We start from the raw sequence: 13,298 nt of genomic DNA on the forward strand, positions 1-13,298 counted from the left end.
TGAATAATTCACTTGTTAACTCTATATTTTATATCTCAAACAATATTGTTGACATTTTCGTAGCACATGTACATTGCAAAAAGGACATGTACACGCATACAGTGTAAGCCCATTGACATAACATGATGGAACTGACAAGGAATATCCATTAGTTCACAGCATATGCTCTGAGGAAAAGTAGAAATATTGAAGAAATACATTGGTAAAAATGTAATGAACTGGATAATAATAACAAATTATGAAATATTCTAAGTTATTCCATAATACACATATATACATGTAATATGTATGTTAATTTCAATTAAACTGTTCTGTAGTTGTGATGTTATGTGGACAACCCTCACATTTGCTTTTATTGACGCAAAAAATACATTACAGGATAAGAGAAATGTAATTGCTTTGGAAATACTTTCTTGGCATCTACTAAATGTCCCTTTACTTGCTGGTTATAGTGAACAATACAAACAATGGTAATTAATCAATCAGCAGTTTTTCTATCTTTAAGTCCTCCAAACTATATTAGCTATAGAAACTACATGTACAAGATTTGATATACCCGAACACATGTTCATTTAGATCATTTGCTGACATTTAACAAAAAAGATCCATTACTTATTTCATCTGGGGACAAAATAGTATCTCATTTGAAAACTTACATTTTAGTTGATACGTATAGAGAATATATGTAACAATCTTACCTCAATCTTACATTATTCTTTACACTACCGTTTTGGAAAATTATGACATATTTTTTTTTGTAATGAACAAAGTATTATGCTGAATCATAAATATGCAATTATTACAGCTTTGATACCAAGGAAGAATCATATGCAACAAACAAACATGTACATATTCACATCATTATGGATACTCATGATTTTTTTTTTTTTTAAAGCTATCCTCACACTTTTTCCTTCTGAATATACAATGAGGTATAACATACCTTTTAGATTCAATGGCGATTTAATCAATTCATAGTGAGCATGCTGTAAATATATTCTTACTTGACCAACTATACCTGCATGTATCATAATGCAAATGCATTTTTCTGAAATATTGAAAATAAAAGAGCACTGTTTATGTACTGTTAAGCCAGGATGTGAAAATAATTGCACAGGAAATGACAAGAATGGTTGATGATACTTTTTTTTGTTTGGTAACATGCATTACAAAGACATTAATGTATGGAAATTCATAAGTATAACATCCGTGCATGTCAGTTGAAGGAGTGTTCTAAAATTCCCTTTTTAGGAAACTTCCAACTTTAATTTTAAGACTACAACAAATTTAAAGCGTTTTGCTGCTTTTTCTCATCAATTGATGTACCTAGTAACATGCTATTAAAGTAAATCAATGCGGTTGTAGTGAAGAGAAAAGAATTGCACTAACTCGTACATGGATCCTGACAAGATTCAGATAGTTAGACAGTGAAATTTTTATGACTTACATTTTGATTTTCAAATGACAGTGTTTCTCCCTTTTACATTTTAATGTTTGATGAAATTAATAACAAGCGTACTGAACTGAAATATTGCCAATAAAAAAGCATTGTTTATGTGCTACAGTATAAAGCAACATTCCTTTTGAAGGAAAGGATAAATGATCCAATATAATGTCTAACTATCTGATTCTTAGCTTCCTTCACCTTCACCTTCACCTATCCCACAGTCTGGCTGACCCTTGGGGCACCACTGAAGATTTATACTACCAGCTTCCTCCACTCCTCGTGGTTCTTGGCTTTACGAAGTATGATGTTTCAGTCAAGGTCACTCGTTAATGTTGTCTTCCCATCGTTTCCTCTGCCTGCCTTTTCGTCTCCCTCCTTGTACTGTTCCATGTAGAATAGTCTTGGCCAGTCCAAATGATCATGTGACATACCCATACCACTTTACTTTGCATCTTTTCACTGAAGTCAGGAGGTCTTCATACGGCCCTATGGTGTTTCCAATTCTGATTTTCACTACCTCGTTGGTTATGTGATCTCTATACCAGATACTGAGGAGTTTGCGGAAACATTTCATCTCCAGTGCCTGTATCCTTCTTTTAATGTCTGCTGTCATGGTCCATGTTTCACATGCATACAAAAATATGGACATATGGACAAGATCCTATAACCGATTTTGAATGGGTGGTATTCGTTTTCGACTGAAACACTGCACATGTGTGTTACTTCCAGCCTGCATAGAAAAAGAAGAAAATGATAGCGTGAATGGTAAAAATACAACAATCGCGTAAACAAATCAAAATTGATTCTATCAGGGTTTTACAAAAGGTCTCTAATAAAAAATTTAAAATCATATCAATTCTTTAACCTCCATGTAACAAATAAAGTGGGATAGACTTCTTTTTTAAATTCATGTATGCTCCAAAGCCTTTCTTTTAGGAATGAATGAATGCATCTAATTAAGAACACAAACTGATTATTATCGAACATGTCATTATCAAGTCCCTAGATATCATTCTTTATATACTGTACATTTATCTATAGAGAGAATGATTGGAAATTCAATTTTAAATATATATCTAAAGGCTATCCTCCTACATACGTGGAAAAGGTTCTCTCATACTGTAACCACTTTGACATATAATCTATTAAGAGGTAATGACCACATCATCTTGAAAAGCCTTGTGAGGCATTTTTTCTATCTACACATATAAGTTATAAAAAAAAACATGAATGGTGCCACTTGTTGATTTCCCCTTTCTGTAAAGGAGGTTTAATTGAAAATTGTATAGTTTAATAGAACCATGATCATAGATTTGCAGGATATCCTCCTGAATATGATAAAGTTTATGGGTGAGTGTATATTACATGTAGGTACATAATAATTACAGTACTGTTTCATCAGGGTTAGCATTAAAACAGTTATAAATCAAATCATGAAAACATGAAAATATGAACTTGCAAAGATGCATTACAATTAATCTATAACTATTTAATTATATTGCGAAAGTGTATTGGAAAAAGAGGGAATGTTCACTACACACACTGATGAAACTTGGGAAGTCTACCTTGATATAATGATGGTTTTGAGAAAAGCAGAAAAACTACAGACAAAAAACTCAATGACCAAAACAACACGTCTGCAACTACCTAAAGAGAAAGGAAAAAAATCAACTACAGGCAATTTCGGAAAGAGTTCCATATATATAACCCCACTAAAATCGATGCACAGCTGTATAGCCTACCCTCACTCTCATCCTAATCCTAACCCAGCATACCCATATTTTTTCCTTCAATTTTAGTGGTGGTTACGTGTACATATGGAACTCTTGTCGTAATTTTGATGGCCTTGCAGGGTTCATCTTCTGAAACTTGCAAACATTACAAAGATGTATTTACAAAGATGTATTATAGAATCAGAACATAATTGCCGGAGTTGATTTGAAAGTTGTTGGAATGGTGTTAAATGCAAATTAGCATCTTGTGAATGGTGTAGACTTTATTTATTGACATTCCTCTTGCAATTTCTTTTTAAGGCTACAAACATTACTGTTATGATAATTGTAGATCTATCACATAAAAGATGACAAGTGACGTTTGAAATTAGATTTGGCTTCCTACATAATTAATCATAAAATGTCTCAAATTTATTTGCTTTGTGTTTCTGCTACGTGTATACATGGTGATGGTCTTTCTCTTGCTCCCTTATTACTCTGCAAGGAAAGACCCAGTATTTAACAGCTCATTGCAAAAACTATATTGTGTCTTGAGTGAAGCCCAAACTGGTTCCTGCTGCTTAGCCTTGGCTGCATTCTCCTTATAGTCTTCTAGCTCAGATCCTCTCTTCCACACTTCATTTCATTATCGCAATTTGTTCTTATATCTTATGGGTTACCGGTACATATCCCTAATCTATGTGAATCATGCATTATGTTGCTGACTGAAGAAAGCAATTTCTAAATTTGCAACTTAAAAGATCTAAGCATACGTCAAAGGGCTGGCTCAAAGAATACATAGAAGCCAGAAAAACAGGAAGGGGGTGGGGGGGGGGGGGATTGGACTCAAATTCATAAGATTTCACAAGAGGACTTTATGAAAGCAGGTCATTTTATACAATAAATAAATATAGTTGTACTTTGAATCATCTTCACATGAAAAGGACTTACAGGTAAGTAAATGTTTTTAAGATATTGTTACATGTACCTGCTACTGCTACCTGGAGCTAACCCTCGTCGCTGAGAAATAGCCTTGAAGTATACTGTTTGGTTGAACGGAAATTCCATTTCAGCTGTATACTACCGCAAATGTCTGACAGTTTGCTCCAAAGAAGACTGTAGTTTGGGTAAGAGCAATAGTTACAATTAAGTATAAGTATACACATGTAAAGTTGCATTTATACAGAACTATTACAGTGACATAATAACAATATTGCAACTTCCTGCGATCAAAAAGGGGAAGAGAGAGGTAGCTAGAGTGATTGAAAGTAAAAAAAAAAAAGGGAAAAAAGAGGGGAAAAGAGGGATAAAAAGGTAGAAAGAGAGAGAGAGAGAGAGAGAGAGGATATAATTGAATCAGGAGCTGCCAAGACATATACATTTCTACTCATATGAATCTGCATAATAATATACAATACAAAAACTACATGTAGGTATTGTTAATACATGTTCATGCAGATCTGCTGAAATGGATGATATAAAATCAATGTTTGGTAGTTGTTGCTTAACTTGAAATAAATATTTGAAGAGCTGCATGAATAAGTATATTATTTTCTTTCAAATCAATGATGGTATTGTTTCCAAGAAATAAGAGTGACTTAAATTGAAAGTTTGTTTTAAAATGTAGAAGCCACAGTATTCTTGTGCACTGATGCATGCAACATGCTATCTTTAACATTTGAAATGTGATACGTCTAGCAAAAACAATCCTAACTTAAGTTTGTGGGGTAGTATTGTTCCTTGTACACAAATGGTATTTAGATAATACTAACACAGCACTGCCAACAAAATGAATGGATGAGTACCGTTTAAAACTTTAAAATGTATCCAATAAAAATATTGTTGCATATTCTTTTTAGACAGTAGACACCCTGTAGAAAAACAAAAATCCTAAGATTTTACTGCAAGCTATAATTATTATTTCATTTGGCATTGCAACAATGGAAACAATAAATTACTGCTAAAATGTATGGACAGTCAGATTTTATGCAAATTTAGTCTCAAAGTTACTATTCAGTGCGTATAATAAAAAAAATGTACCAGTTCCAACTTTGGTAACTTAATTATAAAGTTGATGTGCACTGTAAAACTTACAGGTTGCAATCCACAGCAGTCATTAATTTTGCACAGGGGGGGGGGGGGGGGGAACAAATTTCCACACCCAACCCTCTTTTAAAGACTAAAACCATAGACCGCTAAAACCAAGGAACGGCTCTACGTAATATGTACACTGTATACAATATATACCAAACTGAATGGAAATCATACCAGAGTTGAAGAATAAATGAAAAATAGATGTGCATAAGAATAACTTTGACATAGACACACAAACAAAAATCCAATAAATTTTAAAAGGAAGACTGGCCAACTTTTAATGCTACATGTAGTATATACATGTAGGAGATTGCATATACTGTAGGGATAAGGGGTAATCTTTTGGAAATTGGATCAAAATAGAAAAAAAAAATCATTTAAAGGAGAAAACATTATGCAATTAATATCTTTGTACAGGAAATAAATAAAATATATCAATAAAAAACAACTACAAACAAACAAAAATAAAGGATAATCAGCTGATTATTGTTGGAGAAAAACATTATCTTTTTAATATGCAAATTATACTTTAGTTTCATTTATTTCTATACAAATTCAGACAAATTGCAAAATATTATGGTAATGAAAGATAACTGACCATGGTTAGTTAAATCTTAGGTAATCAATAGTATTCAATGGTTTTGGATCCTCAGAGAAACATGTATTTTAACTCAAATTATATTAATTAATTTAGCTTTACCTAATCTATAGAACATAATGGAAATTGAATAGAAAAGCTGTATTTTCCACTCAATAATATGACTCTTCTGAAAATATGTGCACATGTACATGTAATGTACATGTAGGGTCTTACTATATTAAAGATTTGTAATAAATAGTTTTTAAAATGGCATAAGAATACGAAGAGGGAGAAAGTGCAACATGGATGCTTCACATTATACACTGTCGCTCATATAGTTGGAATATTTTTGTTTTACCCCACTTTATGGAATTATTTTTAAAATAATTTAAAAATAATAGATCTAGATAATAGTATCCATTCTCCGATTTTATTGAATAATAATTTGACAATGTGTGTTTTGCGTGACTGCTAAAGCATGTGTATGCTACTATGCTTATCAAATAGGGGACCTACGCCCTTAAGTCATAAATGACAGTAACGAGGATTAATGCCCCACAAAAGGGCACTAATATAGCACATCGACACGGTTTTGATCCTGGGGCCTCACAGTTACGAGGCCATTGCTTTGTCACTGAACCATGACTGTACGAAGCGGGGGCTAGGATAGGGGGCAGTTTCCATAAACAAAATAAAAAACAGAAAATGAAATTTATTGCATTTTACCCCGGTCCCCAACATAAACAAATCCTCTGAATGGCCATGCATTATGGCTCAAAAGCTGTTCAGTTTTCTATTAGAGGGATATCAGATGGATATTTAAAAAGGGGTGATGATGTTAATGCAGAGGTGATAGAGAAGGGCAGATTAGAAAATAATTCTGAATTCTGAACCTTACAATTTTCCTTCTACATACCAAAGTAATTTACATTTCATTTATTTACTGACAAATAATTGCAGTCACTTTTGCAATCAATAATAGTCACTCTTTCCAGTTTATTATTCTCATACATGTATGATCTCCTTTTCTCTCTCTTTAAATATCTCTCTCTCTCTCTCTCTCTTTCTCTTTCTCTCTTTGCAGCTGCAAGTTCCAGGTACTGTTTTGTTTTAAGTTTGTGCAATGTTAAGCACCTAACAGGAATAAAGGTACATGGGTGTCATTGGAAATAGGGTATTAAGGAGGGTACTTTTGACAGACTTTGTTTCAAATTGGCATCCCAAATATCTAGCTACAGATACGGGGTAATAAAGTGGACATGTACATGTATGTAAAAGTAGCTGCACAAATCTAGAGTCTGCTTATCGTGCATTTTATAGAATGAAACGGGATAGTAACTTTGGAGCAAAATACTATAGAACATAAATCGGTTATACAAATATTAACACTTGGGATGAAGAACAGGAAATCTGAAAATTAATGAATCGTCATTGATGAGAAAAATAAAAAATCACATCATTTTATTCATTAGGTCATTTCATTGTGATGACGAGTAGGTGATTAGAATTTCAAAATGTACCCAGGAGAAATCTGCCCAGATAGAAAGCTTGTGACATATATTTACATTCAATATCATGCAGCACTTTACAGTTTTCTATTCTTCTGTTTTATTATTTGTTAAAATTTCTCCTTTTATTGAGATAACCCTATGTTAGTCTTTTTTTCCTTCTGTTTTCCTCTTTCTCTCATTTTCTATGTTATTCCTTTTTTATTGTCTACATCTTTTTTCTTCTTTTTTCTGTCCTCGCTTCATGTTCTCTTATTTTATCCTTCTTTTATCTTTTACTTTAATATCTTCTATTCATATACTGTTTTTTATATTCTTCTTTCATTTTCCCCTATTTCTGTCTACATAGGATATGACTTTTCACTCAGTTTTTGTCTTCTTTCATTGGTTCTTCTCTCTTTCCCTGTGTGTGCCTTTATTTTTCTCATTTGTATCTAAACAGTTATCTTTGTTCTTCTTCCTTCACTCATTTTCTCTTTCACACCTTTTTCGCATCTATTCTTTATCTTAAATGTTATCATCCTCCATGTTTACAATCAACTATGTTTATCTTTATTTTCTCATTCATATCACCTCATGACTGCGAATGGTGGTCATGTTTTACATAAAAATGTAAGAAAACAAAAATGACATAAACTCACTAATGCACAGAGAAGTTGCCCACTAATACCTTCCATTTTTTTATAAAGAAAAAGCATCCAAAGAACAGGAAATCATTAATAATTGGGGATGTGTCAATTTTGGTGGTGGCCTACCTCTTTGTTGAAGCGTACTTAAAAACACCACAAAAATCTCACAAATTAAAAAATATAAATCCTTTTCACGATTTAGAATCTTATTTCCATACAATTCCATAACTTGGATCTCTGTCACCTTGATCAAGTGAAATTTTGAGGCTTTTGGGGGGGGGGGGGGCTGGTGATTTATTTCCCTTGTCAAAACTCACACACAAGTTTGAGAATACTCACAGCAGTTGTACTCCACCATAGCTTTACAAAATGTACCTGTTGAAGAGGCTTCAATATGTCTTGTGTTCTAGTATTAATAGCAGGGATTGACCATTCATAGATATATAAATGTACATGAGGAAAAAATTATTCAAAATTTCCCTTCAACTCTGAAACACAAAATATGTACGTGTAGCATAAATTACAATACATGTATGGGTTGAAGAGTCCCTGAATTGAGTTTTTTTTTTAAATACAATGTAAGAGAAACAGAATGGCAAAAGTTTGAAATAAATCAGACCAATACTAAGAGTTATGAATGTTTGAAGTATGAGATCACTAAATAAATGTGAATCTCAAATTGGCAATTTGGTACATTCATGTAGACATTGATAACTCTTCTGTTTGTTGTCTACTTCACCTCTGAAACATACATGTAGCATAAATTACATTACATGTGTGAGTTGAAGAGTCCCTGAATTGGGTTTTAAAAAAATACACTGTAAGAAAAAGAGAATGGCAAAAGTTTGAAATACATGATGTAGACATGTATGGATAACTCTCCTGTTTGTTGTATACAAAACATAATCTTAAGTGCCTTCTTCCTTGTGGAAATTATCAGTTTATTTACAGGTCCTCTTAAGATATAAAGAACCTTCTGAGTCATACATGTACATGTTTTTTTTCTTTTTCATTTACATTTTAGTCATTCTGTGTGTTGGAACAAATGGAAAAGTTGTCCGCCACTACATCCTATAGACGTTACTGATTCAGCCAATTTGAAGAGCCCATACCTACATGTTTTAATGATTACAAATTTACAACTTCAAAAATGTGTACATGTAACTTTGTCACTTTTAGTCTGATTTAAATTTAAATCAAATTGTCCCCATTGTGCTTCTTATATTTGTTCAGCCTTCCACTGGTAGTTTGCTAATACTAGAGAATAAGGTGGATTTCCCTTTAACATATATATTAGGTATATTAAATCTTCTGTGAGAAGAGAGATTATGGTGTCTGTTTTTCACTATTGCAGCAGTGCAGTGGCAGATCCAGATTGGGGGGGGGGGGGCCGCGGGACCCCCTCACTTGGCCCCATAAACAGGTAAATTTAACCTTTTTTTAGATTTAAAAAAGACGCCCCCCTGGAGAAAGGGGGGAGCAAAGGGGGGCCGGGGGTGGTGGGTGTTAACTCGGTGCTCAACATTTTTTCACGAATTGGGCCCCCTTTCAGCCGGCCCCCTCCCTTTCTGCAGACTGGATCCGTCCCTGCAGCAGTGAATTCCACTACAGTCACATAAAGGTCCCAATAGTGTCAACAATTAATTTGGATAAACTTGCATAAATTTGCATAAACTTCCATAAATGTGAGTGCAACCAAGATGATCAATTACAGAACAGGGACAACCAACAGCTTGTTCGCTAGACTGGTTAGAATAGCCTTAGGGCTAGGTGATAACATGAAATATGATATGGATGTCACTAAGCCTTAATTGGCACCCATATCGAGAGTGACACACCAAATTGCTATCCCTCCAGTATCAAATATTTACATTTTTTGTTAAATGTTTGTATTATTTTAAAGTGATTTGTATGAGAAGAAAGAAGAGTTTATATTACTAGTCCTACAGTATAGTAATACTAATCATACTAGTATTAACAGCTACCACCAGTGGGTAAGGTTATTTTAGTGTGGGTACTTCTAGTGGTTATTATGAACAAATTTGAATTTTTGTTTTATATCAATTATCAGTCTTGATAGGGGTACTGGTATCAATTAAGTGGCTCGGTAACATTGCCTCAGATTCTGAAGAAAAAAACTCCTGGATTTAGCTCATGCTGCAATCATGATTACAAACATTTAGGTCAGTCAGGAATCCCATGACTTTACAAGCCGATTGCCTAGCTGTCTGATTATCAAGATATTTATGATTGGAAATCAAAATTTTATTTTTGTTTACCTAACAGTTTTTTATTACATTCATGTACACTACAGTCTTTTGGGGAAAATGAGTATGGTAAAAATGGTAACTCAAACTAACAGATTTTTACTTCTTTGAGGCATTTCTATCATGATCATTTTGAAGCGCAATTTTGTTTAGGGCTTCAATATTACACCATATCACAGGCACTGATAACACGTAGGGCCATACAGCTCAGATTGAATATTATTAAATGATGGGTATAGGCCAAGTGATATCAATGTTATTAGATCTACAACCTGCGTCTAGCAGCTACCATGAGCTGAGGATGCATGATGACACCGACAGTAGCCTATACGTGTGAAAAGTTGATGCACATGGGTCATATGGCAAGATTATTAAGAAATCTGATTTGAACGTCATATGCTACCTTACGTAAAGTCCACGCCTAAAATGCAATCATTAGAGTCACAGTTTTTGATATTTTATATCGTATTCCACCCAGGCCTGCAGGGCAAAACCACTCCAGCAAGGCTAGAGTCAATTAATGCTTAGGCGTATTGTCCTCTAGCGCTGTTACATGTACGTGCTGAGAGGCAGCAATAGCACACGATGAACACATTGCACACAATTGCACACTAATGCACACAATGTATACAAAGTGGTTGATTAGCAAGTTTGACAATAGACTCACGATTTGAATTTTTGAATTTTTCTTTCTAGTCTAGATCTATATGACTATAGACTAGATTCTAGATCTCTAAGTATAACTATAACATAGACCTAAGTTGAAAAAATTGTATGCTATTTAGGTGTCATCAACTCCCGGCCCCCCCCCCCCCCCCCCACTCCGAGAACGGATGGACCCCATGCGTGTTACCAAAATGTCCTTTTCGTAACAAAAGAAAAAGGTCGACCCGTATTGACTTTACACACCGGACTTTTGCTGAAAAAGGCTTGTATAACAAAAGAAAAAGGTCGACCCGTATTGACTTTACCCCGGCCCCCCCACGCAGGGGTCGGAATGACCGCATGCGTGTTACCAAAATGTCCGGTAAAGGGGTACTTTTCGTGCGACAAAGTCCGGCCCGAGAATTGTAAAAAAAGGGGTGTATTTGACTTTTCACCCGGAGATTTCTTTAAAAAGGGGGTGTTTTTTCTTTTTTTCTCTCATCTCTTTTGACTCCTGAGAAATTATTCTGAATTTAGGGGGGTGCATTGAGCATTTTTCCTGATTTAGGGGGGTCTCCAAGGCAGGAAAAGCCTGTGAAAAGCCCGCGAAAGGGGGGTTCGAAAATGTTGGCAGTCCTCAGATAGGGGGTGCTTTCAAAAAGAGGGAACGAGCATATGCGTACCCTAAATAACACTGAGTGGGGGGGGGGGGGGGGGGGTCCAGGGACTTTACACACCGGACTTTTGCTGCAAAGGGGGGGGGGGGAACACGCATATGCATACCCTAAATAACACTGAGTGGGGGGGGGGCGGGCATCAACTATCACTAAACTACCGATTTTGAGTGAAATCAGTTGAGTTTTGTACAGTGTAGTTTGAAATGCTGAAAATCAATATGAACAGTTTTTAATACACAGCTGCACAGCCAGGATAGTAATGCAGCTATGTGTGGGCAAAACCAGGGAGATGGCTCGTGATGTCCACCAGTCTAGGTATCCTGCCGGGCGGGAGCGGCGGGCCCGGCGCACCTGGTAGGGCTATTATTTCCATTTGAATGTGCAAGTTAGATTTATTTAAAAAAAGAATAAATTACGGTGTTACTGTAGAACCTACCTTAATCAGACGGATGGGCACATAATAGAGACCTATCTTGATGTCAGGATACTAATGTGGTCTAGTTGTTTCAGTCGGGCAACCGTGTTCGTGAAAGAGAAGAAAGACAGCTGCACGATACGATGGAGAGTTAGCTCGAGAGCGGGCTGCCGTCGCGTCCGGGGCATGCATCGCAGGCGGTCAGATCCGAGCTTCCAGCGTGGCCGTGGATGCGCCAGATTCAGAGCGAGTGCTAGTTTCTCGAAACTGCCATAAGTCTAAGCTCGTGGAGATTTGGTAGAAACACGTGTTAGATCTCTATCACACGTTTCAATACGATGTCTAAAAAGTTAGACTTAACTCTTTATGCGCCACTTAAAAAACCCCCCTGTGCCACATTCTTTTAGGGTCACACATTTCGAGGGAATCTTTATTGACTCTGCTGAATCAAGAGGCTATAACTCTTCACTGGATGATCATGATGAAAAATATTGTGCAGCAAAGTTGTAGACCGGAAAACGTGCTTTTCGATGAACCGTCATTTGTTATATTTTGAATTATCATTTTTATAATAATCATAATTATATAATGTTTAATTTTTCTTATTTACGGCAGTTTTTTATCCCTCTAGAATTTCTTATTTAGCAATGATAAGACATCTTCAAATCGAATCTATTAGAAAGGTGGACTTCTTACCTTTCTTTACATACCTTGCTCAAGTATTCTAACAATTCAGAAGGTTAGTATTTAGGTTGTTGAAGAAAAGAAGTTCAATAGGGAGAGACTTGAAAGTACCCCGCTCAGCCACCCTTGACAATGGGCTAATCTGCCCATTGAAATCCCTATTACCCCAGGTTATTGTCAATGTCCGGTTTAGCGGGGCATGAAAAGGGACGTCGTGGGGATGTTTTTCTTTGTTGTGCCATGATAAGTCAATAAGAAATAAGAGAATGTTATTGATTTTGCCCACTGGTATGAGCATGTAAAAATGGTATAGGCATAATATATTATATGTGATATACATGACATAATCAGCATCTTATTGAAATGTCTCATTATGAATGTTCACCGCATCTGTTCTCTCACCTTCTTTACCCCTCAATAAAATTGATTTCAAGTACATTTATCACAGCCATAGATATACAAAGAAAGAATGAATCAATCTTAAAATATAAACTATATTGCATTGTTTTCCATTTACTTTATTGTGAGAGAGCTTATTATCAGAAATGATTGACGAGTGGAGTATGCAATGAATAAAATATGGAGAACGGACGTGAGAGACATTATGAGAGAGAAATAGTGATATGAAATGAAAGGACTT

The 13,298-nt window shown here is 35.2% G+C and overlaps 1 long non-coding RNA gene across 1 annotated transcript; it reads right to left on the reverse strand.

Annotated features, from left to right (window-relative positions):
* LOC115926042 lies at window positions 1-12,328 on the reverse strand. The gene is made up of 3 exons (XR_004064942.1): window positions 11,996-12,328; window positions 4,148-4,275; window positions 1-2,177 (listed from the first exon to the last, which is right to left on the reverse strand). It is a non-coding gene; the product is annotated as an uncharacterized LOC115926042 (long non-coding RNA).
* Window positions 12,329-13,298: the final 970 nt, after the last annotated feature.

Source organism: Strongylocentrotus purpuratus, unplaced genomic scaffold (assembly GCF_000002235.5).
Source record: "Strongylocentrotus purpuratus isolate Spur 01 unplaced genomic scaffold, Spur_5.0 spur5_scaffold_19, whole genome shotgun sequence".
NCBI lineage: Eukaryota > Metazoa > Echinodermata > Echinoidea > Camarodonta > Strongylocentrotidae > Strongylocentrotus > Strongylocentrotus purpuratus.